General features: G+C 37.4%; 1 pseudogene; it reads left to right on the forward strand.

Moving 5' to 3' along the window:
* On the forward strand, positions 1 to 931 carry LOC121055709 (annotated as a pseudogene).
* The last annotated feature ends 12,093 nt before the right edge of the window (positions 932 to 13,024 follow it).

A 13,024-nucleotide genomic window follows, 5' to 3' on the forward strand; every position in this document is an offset into this window, starting at 1 on the left:
ATGACGTCCATGATGGGTGGAGACTTCATGGAGGCGTACGTAGTTGAAAATGATTCGGATAATTTCCGTTCGACCGGATCATTTTTCGGATTCAGATAACTTTGATCAGATAGTTCCGAAAATTTTCAGATTCGGAATCGAATTCGGATTTCTCTCTTCGGATATGAAAAAGAATACAGAAAGAGTGATATCTATCGGATTCGGAAAACGGTCGGATACTATCCGGATTTTTTTTCGGATATCCGAACCATTGCATCAACCGTTCAATTTAATCAGCTCAACGTAAAGAAGTTAATCCCAACGGTCCAACCAGTGTTAACCTTAGCTGGTTCTGACTAACTAGCTTCAAGCATTCTAGACGTCCATAACCCTACAACCGCCACATATATTTCTTTTTATGGTATTAGTAATTACTTATTTTTAAAAATATTGATGAGTTATATACTTGTATTAAAAATTAATAAGTTATATTTCTTCAACGATATGTGAATTTTAGTTTAAGAGGTTTTTATATTCCGATTGATATTCATCACCGTACTAGTATCGATTCATATTCGCTCTGTATTTGTATTCGATTCCTTTTTCATAGCCGAGTATCTGATTCTGATTCTGATTCCGAAAAAAAAAATGAAAACGAATATGATATAGCTAATTTTCGACCGTATTCGATCCGTTTTCATCCCTAGGTGTACGTGCTCAAGAACGCCTACGGGGAGAAGCTAAGGCGCATGGAGGCGGCGGGGGCAGCGGCTGGTAGGAAGGAGGGCGGCAGTGGCGTCGCCGTCGCTGGCTCTGCAGGGGAGAAGAAGGCAGCTTTGGCCGGCGCGCAGGAGTAGAGGCGGCGGCATGTTTGGGCTCATGGAGAAGAATGTGCACCCCAAAGCGGCTCCGTCGCGCGCCGGCGATGGCCATGGAAACCAGTAGTGCTTAATCCAGCTGGTAAATCTTCTTCTTATTCCTCTTCTTCTTGATTCCGCTCTTGATACCAGATAACTATGGGCTGCTGCTTGCTGGGTTCAAATGCTACTCTCCTGGCAGCTGGCTGGTCAACAGGATGAAGATTGTCTAGTGTTCTTTACTTCTTTTGTGTTTTGCTCTTCTCTTGAAGAGGTGTGTGTATAGCTCATTCAAATGTAATGTTGGCTCATTTGTTACTGAACTAATATGTATTGTCCCTCGCAAAAAAAGAACTGAGATGTATTGTTCTCCATCATATTTTTCAGTTTTGTGTGTGCTCCAATCACCATCAGCTTTATTCTTATAGACAAACAGATGGTTTATTTGTCAATTCAGTTCCTCGTGATCATTTTTGTTCCAAGTTACTCTCTGCTCACAAATATTTAACCTATCTTTACTACCATAAAAGCCTCTGGCGGTGATCTACTCCCATTGCATTTTTACAATTTACGGCCTTAACTTCTAAAAAATCAATCAAATATAGATGGATACCCACATAAAATCAAATTAATATTGATATTTCCTATATAAAAAACATATTTTGTGAAAAATATTTTTCTATTTATTCTAGTAATAACATAATATGTTTTTATTCTTTACAAAGCACATACATTCAGCTAGCTAGTAGTATAAGAATTGGTTAAAAACTTTGAACTTTGACCAACAAATTCTTATTAAAATAGGTTTATATATTCTAATAATGTTCACTTCATCTAGAGTGCTGGTTCACTAAATGACCAAGACCGCTGCAGAAAATTCTTATCAAGCATAAAGTTAACAATATGTACCATTCTCAGTTGGAATGAACCAATCTTCAATCTATCCCTAGGTCTGCACAAGTCTTAAACAACAAATTCATATACGCATGATGAATTCTTTTCTTAAAATCTCATTGTAACGCATGGATATTTAGCTAGTTAGTACTGATATATAGATATATAGAGAAGAAGTACTCTGCTTTTATTACAACTGATGCGGTTGAGACTTACACTGAGAAAGGTTCATTAAATTCCTTTCATATGCATGGCCTTACTTTGAAATTTTGTCGTCAACCAAACTACAAGAACTCCAAAAAGGAGGCCTTGGAACACATGAGAGAAATTCAAACTTATTAGAAAATATAAAATTTCTAATATTTTTTTATTTATGAATTTAATATTTTGGCATGTTACAATGGCCATCAAGTTCAGTTGCAACACACTGGCAGCTGAAATGCTGAATAGTTGCTTATATATTTTTAAAATATTATAATTTACAAATTCAGGTTAAAGTTTACCTCCGCATCATCCTTACATAGCTATAAACAGATAACTAATTCTAGTCTAACACAAAACCAAAATCATACTACAGCTCCATAGATTGTTCAGCCCAACAATTACAGCACCTACCGGTTTAACCATAGGTAGCGAGCAACACTTGATGTGTAAAAAGTTTGCACCTAAACAAGAAAACGAGTCCCCAAATTCTCACACCTACTGATATAATCTGTCATTTAAAATCTGTACAAGAAAACGGTGGACACTCTTATCAATTGGTTTCCCATTATAGTGCTGCCAGCAATAATCATATCCCTCTGATGGTGTCCTTACAGAACTGGTGACTTACAGACTTCTTCCTACCCATGTAGGATACATTTGAGAAAGTAGTAAACTCTTTCAGCATGGCGTATCAATGCCTGATGCCGATCATTCCCAGTTTACTTCTAATTACCTTCAGGGCAAAATGTATGTTCAAGGCAAGAGGGGGAATAGGGAGAGATATTTGAGATGGAATGAGCTGGATATTTACGTAGAGGGGAAGCATGTAGCCTGACAATATCACATGCAATCAGTGAACAGTGGTAGATGTGACGATAAAATCCTTATTAATTTTTACATCAAAGTTGATCTGTTCTCTTGTTGGTCCGTAACCATAATGTCTCCTTAGCATGTGGACCAAGGGTTGAGACAGGCCATCGATGAACTTTCTCTCGCCATCCGTCGCTGGTGGCATGGCGATCTGCCACTTTGTGATTTGGCCGTCAGCGATTCGCAATTTTGCTGTAGTGTTGTAGCCAAGTCAACTAAGAGATGAAATGAATTTGCCAGGTCAATTTAGGGGTGATTTCCTAGATGCTGGAACTTATTACACTGTACCTTTTATCACGGCGTAAATTACAATTATTCTGATACTTTTTTTTTGTCATGGGGGAGTTGTTTGTAAATGAGTTACATACGTAAAATGCCACGTCAGCGATTAACTTCGGGAAAATATGGTTTTCGACCAGCTATGATTCACTAAAACAAGATAGTGGATCTAGATGTGTAATTTTTAGGGGCTATTTCGTTTCTGCCCCTGTTTCAGGTTCTAATACTGATTTTGCCCCTCTTTTTTAGGGTTTTTGTTTTTGCCCTTACTTTTTTGAATTGAGCACACCAGTTGCCACTCCTTTGGATGAAAGGACTAACGGTGTTAAATGACATGTTAAAGGACTATTTTACCCTTGTCTTTTTAGTCATTTGTGTTGTTACCATCTGTTCAATCATAGAAATATACAAAAGCAATATATTATTAATTCAAATGACATGTTTAAAAACTTGTAATTTTTTTAAAATATTTGACAGAGTTTAAAATTATGTCAATTTTTTTAAAAAAATTATAAATTTCATAGAAATATACAAAAGCAATATATTATGAATTCAAATGACACGTTTAAAAACTTATAATTTTTGAAACAGGGGTAGGTTCGTCATTAATTATTTTAGGAATAAAATCTTTTATTTGTTAAACTAAATATATTGGTCAACTAACAGTCAACATAACTTCCATCCAAAATAGGGGCAAACGGTTCATTTGGTTAAAAAAAAGGGGCAAAAACGAAAACCCTAAAAAGGAGGGCTAAAATCAATATTAGACTTAAAAATCATGGCAGGAACGAAATTGTCCCTGATTTTTAAGTCTATGGACGTAAATGACATCCACTCTCAAGTTTTAAGTATCTATATGTGCAATTTTTTAAGTTATGGATATAAATTACATCCGCTCTCTAATTTAAGAACCAACTATTTATTTTACTCTTGATTGAAATATGCACATATGACATTTTCATACTCCATATATGTTGCACAAGGTTCATGGCGATCCGACTGGTGTGCCATCTACCAATCACTGATTTAGGGTTGTACCATCTACCAATAAAGAATATATTTTACTGGTAGTTGATGTGGTAATATAAATAAATCTATTTTATTGGATTAGAAAAAATAAATAAGGACGTTTTAAAACACCTAAAATTTACAAAACTAAAGCGCTATTGTAGCCTCATATGTACACAATACATATGATTTGTAGCATTTGCTTTAGAACACCATAGTTTAACTGATGGCTTTTCCAAAATGCACTCCAGTATTTTGGCTATTTAATAAATGACACCATAAACATTATTGTAACTGAAAAAGTCCATTTTACTCCCTAGATCACTTAACTCCCTAAACTATCTTTTGGTCCATTTTATTACCCCGACCTATTGAAAATGACCACCATTACTCTCCAACCCTACTACTACTTTCTTTCTCTTTATATTATTCATAGTTTTCATTGCAATTTTGTTAAGACGATAGACACATTGCAACTTACATCTCACCAATCTTTTAGAATTTTTCAAACTATTTAGGTTTAAAGCACCTTAGATTGATTTAAACATCAATATTTTAAAGCTAAAGCAAATATTCATTAAAAAATGAAAATATTTTTAAACACTGGTAATGGTGTCATCCATGGCTTAAAAAAATCAGCTTAAAATACATCATGTATTAACAATAGCAATAAGGAGAAATGTTGTTAAGTAGTGAAGTCAAGTATTTTCTATAGTTTAGGGGTTAAGATAAGTCAAAAAAATTTAAGAGGTTAACTGGTCCAATCAATTAGTTTGGAGAGTATAATGGAATTTTTTTCTATTATAATATATACTTTCTTCTAATGTAGAGAAAGAATTTACAACACATGACTTTACCATTTGTTGATTCTTACAATTTCGATTTGCCACTTACCTAAGGTTTGGGGTAAAAAGCGTGCATCCCAATTTTTTTAGCATAGAATAAATGTTATAAATCGTGTTTGAATGTGTAGTTTAGAAACAGCCCCTATATGTGCATGTGCAAAGTGGACAACGACACATGTCCCCAGAAAATTAGGATCCCTGAAATTTCAGTTTTAATTCAAGAAACAATGCTAGAATGGAAATGAAATGGAAGCTTCATTAGTTTATCTTCTTGAAATGAACCGTGAATACTTTGAAGGGTTCATGTTGATCTCATTGTAATGTTAAATCAAATCAAGTTATGAAGTATAGAAAGTTCAATCGTTCATAACACATGCAGATATACAGATATCCAGGAGAGAATTTACAACCAATACCATATATTTTCAACAAATAAAAATCCTTTCTCTTTCTCTATAAGGGCAGTTGTAATATACCGATGAGATGCTGCACATGGATAAGGTCCAATTATGCTAACCGGACGCTACAGAATTGCATCCTCCTGCTTATAAATAGATATCTCACACCTTTGTGTTTAGATAAAAGAATGATTTTTTGGCTTTACTCAGATTTTTTTTAAACATAGGGAGGAGGGTAATATGCGGTTGGGGTGCTTTACTTAAGGTCACCATCACTGATTGAACAATTTTACTGAAAATTAACCAAATGGGTTCTTGTCTCTTTGTATGTTTTCAGACACTGTCGTCGGCAGTGGCAACATGTGTGGTCTTCATATTGCATGTTGCTGCTGACGCGTAATCGTCTGGACATTATATTGAGAGAATTAACATTAATCTCAACACGAACCACTGCGGGCGTTTCTAGACTATGTGGTTTCTTCCTAGTGCCACTCATTCCTACGTATTGCCAATTGATCAATATATTCTATATTGTTTTCTGGCGGCTGAACGGGAAATTCAACACGCAAAGAAATGGATATATTCGAAGAATGAGTGAACTACACATACGTACTAGTATTGATATATAGAGAAGAAACCATGTGCTTTTATTATGGCTGATGAGGTTCAAACTTGCGCTACGAAAGGTTCATTAAATTTCCTTCATATACATGGCTTTAATTTGAAATTTTGTCATTGGCCAAACTGCGAGAACTCCAAAATGAAGACTTGGAACACAAGATAGAAATTGAAATTTATTCGAAAATTTAAAATTTCTAATATTTTTTATTTTTGAATTTAGTATTTTGGCGTGTTAGAATGATCATCAGGTTCAGTTGCAACACACCGTCAGTTGAATAGTTTCTTATATATTTCAATGTCTTATAATATTATAAATTACAAATTCAGGTTAAAGTTTACCTCACATCGTCCTTACATAACTATAAACAGACAACTAATTCTAGCGTAACACAAAACCAAAATTCTACTATACAGCTCCATAGATTGTTTGGCCTATAACAATTATTGCACCTGGCGGCCTATGGCAGCAAGCAACATTTGTCGTGTAAAATGTTTGCAGCTAAAAACAAATAGAACTAGTACCAAAATTTTGACACCTACGGACACAATCTTTCATTTCAAACTGTTCAGGAAAACAGTGGACACTATTGTTGACCGGTTTCCCATTACGATGCTCGGTCGTGTAAGAGCAGGTACAATAGCAGGCTATAAGCCAGCTATAAGCATATTTTAAAGAGATAAGAGGAGAGAAAAGAGAGGTTGGTTACTAATTCGTAGCCAGCTGCACATGGACTACAAGGCAAAATATGTGTATGACATGTGGGACCATGTATTGATGTTTTATAAATAACTATTGTATGAATTAGCTATAGATAAATTGGAGCTAGTAGTTGGCTATACTATTGAACTTGCTCTAAAATGTTTGCAGCTAAAAAAACCAATAGAACGAGTCCCAAAATTCTGACACCTACTGACACAATCTTTCATTTCAAATTTCAGAAAAACAGTGGACACTATTGTCGACCGGTTTCCCATTACAATGCTCCGAAGGATAGTCATCGAAGCTGCCCCTCGAGCTCTGACCGCAACTAGTGGAGGAGGGTTTGCCGCACGGTAACCGTGGAAACCGTGGATGTCACAACAATTTTGAATTTAAAATTTATGAATTCAAAATACATGGTTACCGCAGCTTTTTAAGTCAAAACCGTGGCAAGCATGATCCGAAGGTAGAAAATTGAAAAAAAATCTGAACAAACTGTAAAATTGTAAGAAAACTAGAAAAATAGTAGATAGCTATAATTGTGACATTTAGTACTTATTTTTCAAAAAAAATCAGCATGACATTTATTAAATTCATGACATTGCAACAAATATATACATGATAAACGATAAGTCATAATTATTGCACAATGCAAGTGATATTGGAAATACGCTTCACATAATAAATAGTAGGAAGAATCATAAATAAACTAGTGTTCATAGATCATAGGATAAATAGTGTCCATGATGCAATCCATAGTACAATACAAGGCAAGTGTTCAAATAAACTAGTGCCCATTATATAATACCAAATATTATCCATAATATGATGTCCAAATATTTTTCAGGATGTGCATAATGTGATGGGCCTTGCAATAAATAGTGCGATTTTCCTTTTTTGTTGACATTTTCCACTATGAATTTTTACATAGTTAGGAAATACAATTTTTCATCTATTTCGCATATAAAACTATACTATAAATCAACCTCTACCACATATATATCTTTTTTTTGCTAAATTTCCTTAAATTTTTTGAATTCTCGTCAAATTTGTCGGTCCCTACCGTGGTCGTGCGGTTATCGTCTCCCAGTGGAGGTCACGGTTACCATGGTTACCGTGGCGGTAACTGCTGTTGCACGAATTATGTCCTCTTGATGGATTTGTTTCAAAACTAGCGACTTCCAGAAATCCCAGTTCTTACCAACGTAGGATACATTTGAGAAAGTAGGAAGATTTTTCGGTGCACCGTGATGTATCAATACCTGATACCGACCATTTCTAGTTCACTTCTAATTACCTTCAGGGCAAAATGTCTGTTCAAGTAAAGATGGGAAATGGGGAGAGATATTTCAGATGGAATGACAACTGTCACAATGAGTGAACTTTGGTAGATGTGACGATAATAACATCCTTATTAATTTTTACGTGAAAGTTGATCTGTTCTTTTGTTGGTCCACGACCATATAATGTCTCACTAGCATGTGGACCAAGGATTGCGACAGGCGATTGATGAATTTTCTCTTGGCAACGGTTACTGGCGGCATGACCAACTATCACTTAAATTGTTAACTAAGATATGAAGTGAATTTGCCATGTCTAATTATTGGTCAATTTAGGGGTGTTTTCCTAGATGATGGAACTTAGTACAATGTACGTCTTCTATCCCATAATATAATATTTTTTTTAGAACTGCACTATATTATAGAAAAATTGATAGAAATAAATGGGTGAAATTTTTTGAATAGTTGAGGAGATGAATTGGTGGGAAATTTTAGTGCTAGAAGTCGGTGATTGGTAGAAATTTTAGTACTGGTACCAATGTCATAGGCTAGGCCCAGGCTATGGATGTCGTCGCTAGGGATAACCGAAGGGCATCCCTAGTTATATATATTAAGTAGACATCATCGTTTTTGGTTGGTTTTGCTTATATTATTCAGAAATGCTACGACATGGTATACCATCGATGGAATCACTATATAGCTACTAGCTAAACCATAAGCGTGTGCAATTCGGCCGTAAGCTGCACCAGCCTATTGCATGCCACCCCGTGCATGTCTCTATTACTCACTCCACCTCTGTCTATATATATATATATATATATGTATATAGGCGACTATAGCGGCGGCGACGGCGATATGAACGACGATGGTGGCTGCAATGGCGACAGCGATGGCGATGGCTGCGGCAGCGCCGACAACACTGGCTGCGGCTGTGACGGCAACGGTGCGGCTACAGCGATGATGGCGATGGCGGTGGTGGCTGCGACGACGACGATGACACACCATCCCCTCCAGCAATTCAAGATTTCTTACCTTATTCTCCTCCTTTCTTACGATGAATCAACAGATTTCAAGAGATCCTTCACAAGGATGGATGAGGGATAGAGATTAGAATGATAGCAACAAACGATAGTGGTGGTGGCAGCGTACCAGATGGGCATATGCCTTATGGAGTTTCAAGAGAGATGGATCTTAGCTTAAAGAATAAGTTCAAAGAAAATGACAGAGAGACTTCGCTATGCAATGCCATAGATAGGATGCTTAAAGAAGAGAGTAAGGATGAATTGGTATATTACATGTAACATGTATGATACCTCAAGGTATCAGACATGGTACAATGGTCAGGCAACATGGTATCTCATATGTACTATGTACAATACCTGAACAGTATCATGTCTAAAACTAGTGATATCATGTCTGTTAATATTGAGGCACATGTATAATACCCACAAAGTACCATCTTGATAATACCTAATGAGTATCATGTACTTCCCTTGTGTGACTCAACATAACATAACAAATATGAGACACATGGAACCGCACTTTGCTTTTTGTTACTTTGTTTTAAAACCAGTTGATACTCATAGAAATCACATAGGTAACATAGTACGTAACATGGTTGATACTTGAAAGGTACCAACTTGGTACTATGGTCAAGTAACATGGTACCTCATATGTATCATGTATAATACCTAGTATCATATGACCATATTACTAAGCCTGGTACCCTTCAAGTAGCACCGATGTTACCAAGCTTGTTATCTGGGAGGACCATGTTACCAAGTCTCGTACCCTTCAAGTTACACCCATGTTACCAAGCCTGTTACCTGGGGCACCATGTTACCTAGACATTTCATCAAACATATGGTGAGCACAAACCAAACACATCCACAAGTATCACAACTCTTTCTTTGTTCGTTTGCGTCATTGAGCGAGGTTGAGGGTGCAAAGGTGCGTGAAATCGAGCAGGAATCGCCGGAAGCCTGTTCGTGCAACTGCCTACAGCGGATGCGCTCCTCGTAGGTGCCGTTGACCGAGGTTGAGTGCGTGGAGGCACACAAGACCGAGCAGCAATTAGGCGGCGAGAGGCGCATGAGCGACAGGCATCGGCAGCGAGGAGCGTTGCATTGGCAGGAATCGGCGTCACAACGGCGAGGAGTGCGGCGGCAGGAAATCGGCGTCGCGATGGCGAGGAGCACGGTCGGCACCGAGCAGAGGAGCTTGTCACATGCAGAAGCGCGCGAGTGTCTTGTTTGCTACCGGAATAGTGGTCAGAAAAACAGCTACGGAGCAGTACACCAATCGTCGTCGCCGCAGTCCCATGCTAGACGCTTGGGATAGGATCCCCATGTCTAGCAGCCCCTATATTATTCAACCGTCACAATTTTGCCACTAGATTGATTCGTGTAACCCAAAATCAGAGAGCTTAATTATTAATCTACAATGAAGAATATTGCATTTTTCTTATTCTTCTGAATTTCTTGAACTTTTTGAGTAGCAAAACCTTCATGGTGAGCATGATTATGTGACAGTATGGTCGATAATGACTAGACATGCTAGTTGATCGAAAGCCTCAAAACATGAACGTTTCTATATCACCTAATCAAACGTGTTAGAAAATCAAACATATAATCTCGTATCACCCATCGTAGAATTTTCAGGAAAATCATCCCATGATGATACCACTTATTTATACTCTGTCCTATATATTTTAGCCTACCGACATATAGTATATATTAATTTGGGGGAAGGAAAGAAGCAAAGATGTGGACATATAGGAATAAAATAAAATGCTCCCCAACCATGCATGTGAGTTTTGTTCCGTGCTTCATAAATCACATGCACAGCCCAGAAAGCTAGCTAGCTAGAGGATATGTATAGATTGAAGAGTAAAATACATGGATGTCCATAGGAGCGGATGTTACTTAGATCCATAAAATTAAAATATGTATATCAAGGTCCACTATCTTGGTTTTTTGAATCATAGCCTATCCAAACCTTACTTGGCTAAAGTTGACCACGGATGTGTCATTCCATGTAAGCGCACAGTTGCAAACAACCTCTTCCGTAACAAAAAGTGTCGCAATAATTTCAATTACCCCGCTATAGTCTCTGGCCGCTCCCCAAATTCCGCACTTTGTCACCTACCCACTAACCCTAGCTACTGTGGAAGGCAAAGGATTAGGAAATTTTTGCGGATTACATGGAGCTACTATAGCACAAATGAAATTGCTATTATTCGGATTTTCTTTTGTCATGGAGTGAGTTGTTTGTAAGTGTGCTACCAACATGGGAAATGAGGTTTGAACCTACTACGATTCATTAAACAAAGATGATGGATCAAGATGTGCAAATTTTTAGTTTACGGATGTAAATACATCTGCTCTGAAGTTTAAGTAGTTAGATGTGTAATTTTTAAGTTTATAAATCTAAATAACATTCTCTCCTAATTTAAAGACGGACCATATATTTTACTCTTGATTTAAATATGCAAATATGATAATTTTTTTACTCCATCTATGTAGCACAAGGTTCATGGCGCGCCGATAGGTGTGTTAGGCTAATTGTTGTAGCATACTATCTCTAAGCATTCTAAGAGATAACTTTTTCAATGGTCTAGCTCTTAGCAAATAGCTCATAATACAAATGACCATATAATTCATTCTCACCTGACATTAAACTATGTGCAAGAGACTATATCTTGATTAAGAGATAGCTATCTCTCTCCTATTAAAAAATTGTATAGTGTATCTTACAAATAGCATTAGATACTCATTGGAGGTGGCCTAATGCAACCAAATTTATCTGGTTGTCATGGCAGTGAGCTCATTATTGCAGTTATAATTTGGCATACAGTAAAATTGAAGACATTATCTACAGTACTATCTATTCTCTCCCAGTAGTAGAATACTATCGGTATTATTATTTATCAGTAGATATAGGGTTGTACTATCAATAAAAAATATATTTTACTAGTAGTTGATGTGGTAGTATAAACAAATATGTTCTATTATATCATAAAAATTAAAGGAGAAAGCCGTAAACCCCTAAAATTTTAAAAAGGAAAAATTCCCCATGTACACCTCAAAACTCATTCAATCTCTTATATGCGTCTAAAAAATAGCCGATTCCTTGTGTACGCTCAAAATTTCATTTGGAACCCTTGCATATCCCTCCCATAGAGTCTCCATCAAATACGTGGGTGTATGCATCCTTTTGCTTGTAAGTATTTTTAGAAAGACCAAATTACTCTCTCCAACGCTCGTAACCAGCCCCAACCAAACACACTACAGCATCCCTCTCTTCTCCACAAGTGCGTCGTCGCCGAAGCTCTCATGTCCACGGGTACGGTGCCTGCATGTCACCGCCGAACACCCGCTTCCCTTCTCCACGCGGACGATGCTTCCCCCTCTCCTCTTCTTTGCCGGAGTGCGTGTGCAGTCCGTACTCACTGTAACATCTCAGTCCAAGGTTTATTAGAACTTAATAGAATATTGTAACTTTTTTCGGAAGCTTATCTCGAGAGAAATCTAAGATTAAGTGTGCTTGGTCTGAAGCAATCTTGGGATGGGTGACTGACCAGGAAGTCATTCCTGGGTGACTGACCAGGAAGTCATTCCTGGGTGGCTGACCAGGAAGTCATTCCTAGGTGCGCATGAGTGAAGACAAAGTGCGCAGAAAGGTCACCCAGGAAGTTATTCCCGGGTGCGCATGAGTGAGGACAAAGTCTTGAGTGCGTATGAGTGAGCACAAAGTGCGCAGAAAAGATATGTGTAGGTTGTGTGAGGAAAATCTTGATCTCTTAGAGCACGGACCCGGCATTAGGGGGTTCCTAGGGTCGGGACGTGACACTCCCAGTCCCATCGGCAGTGGCGGCGGTTCTCATGAAAGTGCACGGCAGTTAATATGTATTAATTGCCTGCATTTTATAATACAAGATGTTCTAATTCTCCCTCGATTATACATTATATTCATCGATCTAAAATTATATTTATAATGAACGGAGAGACTACCAAAACAAACATTCTGCGAGGAGATATCAAATATGACTTGGAACTTGCATTTCCGCAGCCATTGCGTTCTGGCGCCG

Source organism: Oryza brachyantha, chromosome 11 (genome assembly GCF_000231095.2).
Source record: "Oryza brachyantha chromosome 11, ObraRS2, whole genome shotgun sequence".
Lineage (NCBI taxonomy): Eukaryota > Viridiplantae > Streptophyta > Magnoliopsida > Poales > Poaceae > Oryza > Oryza brachyantha.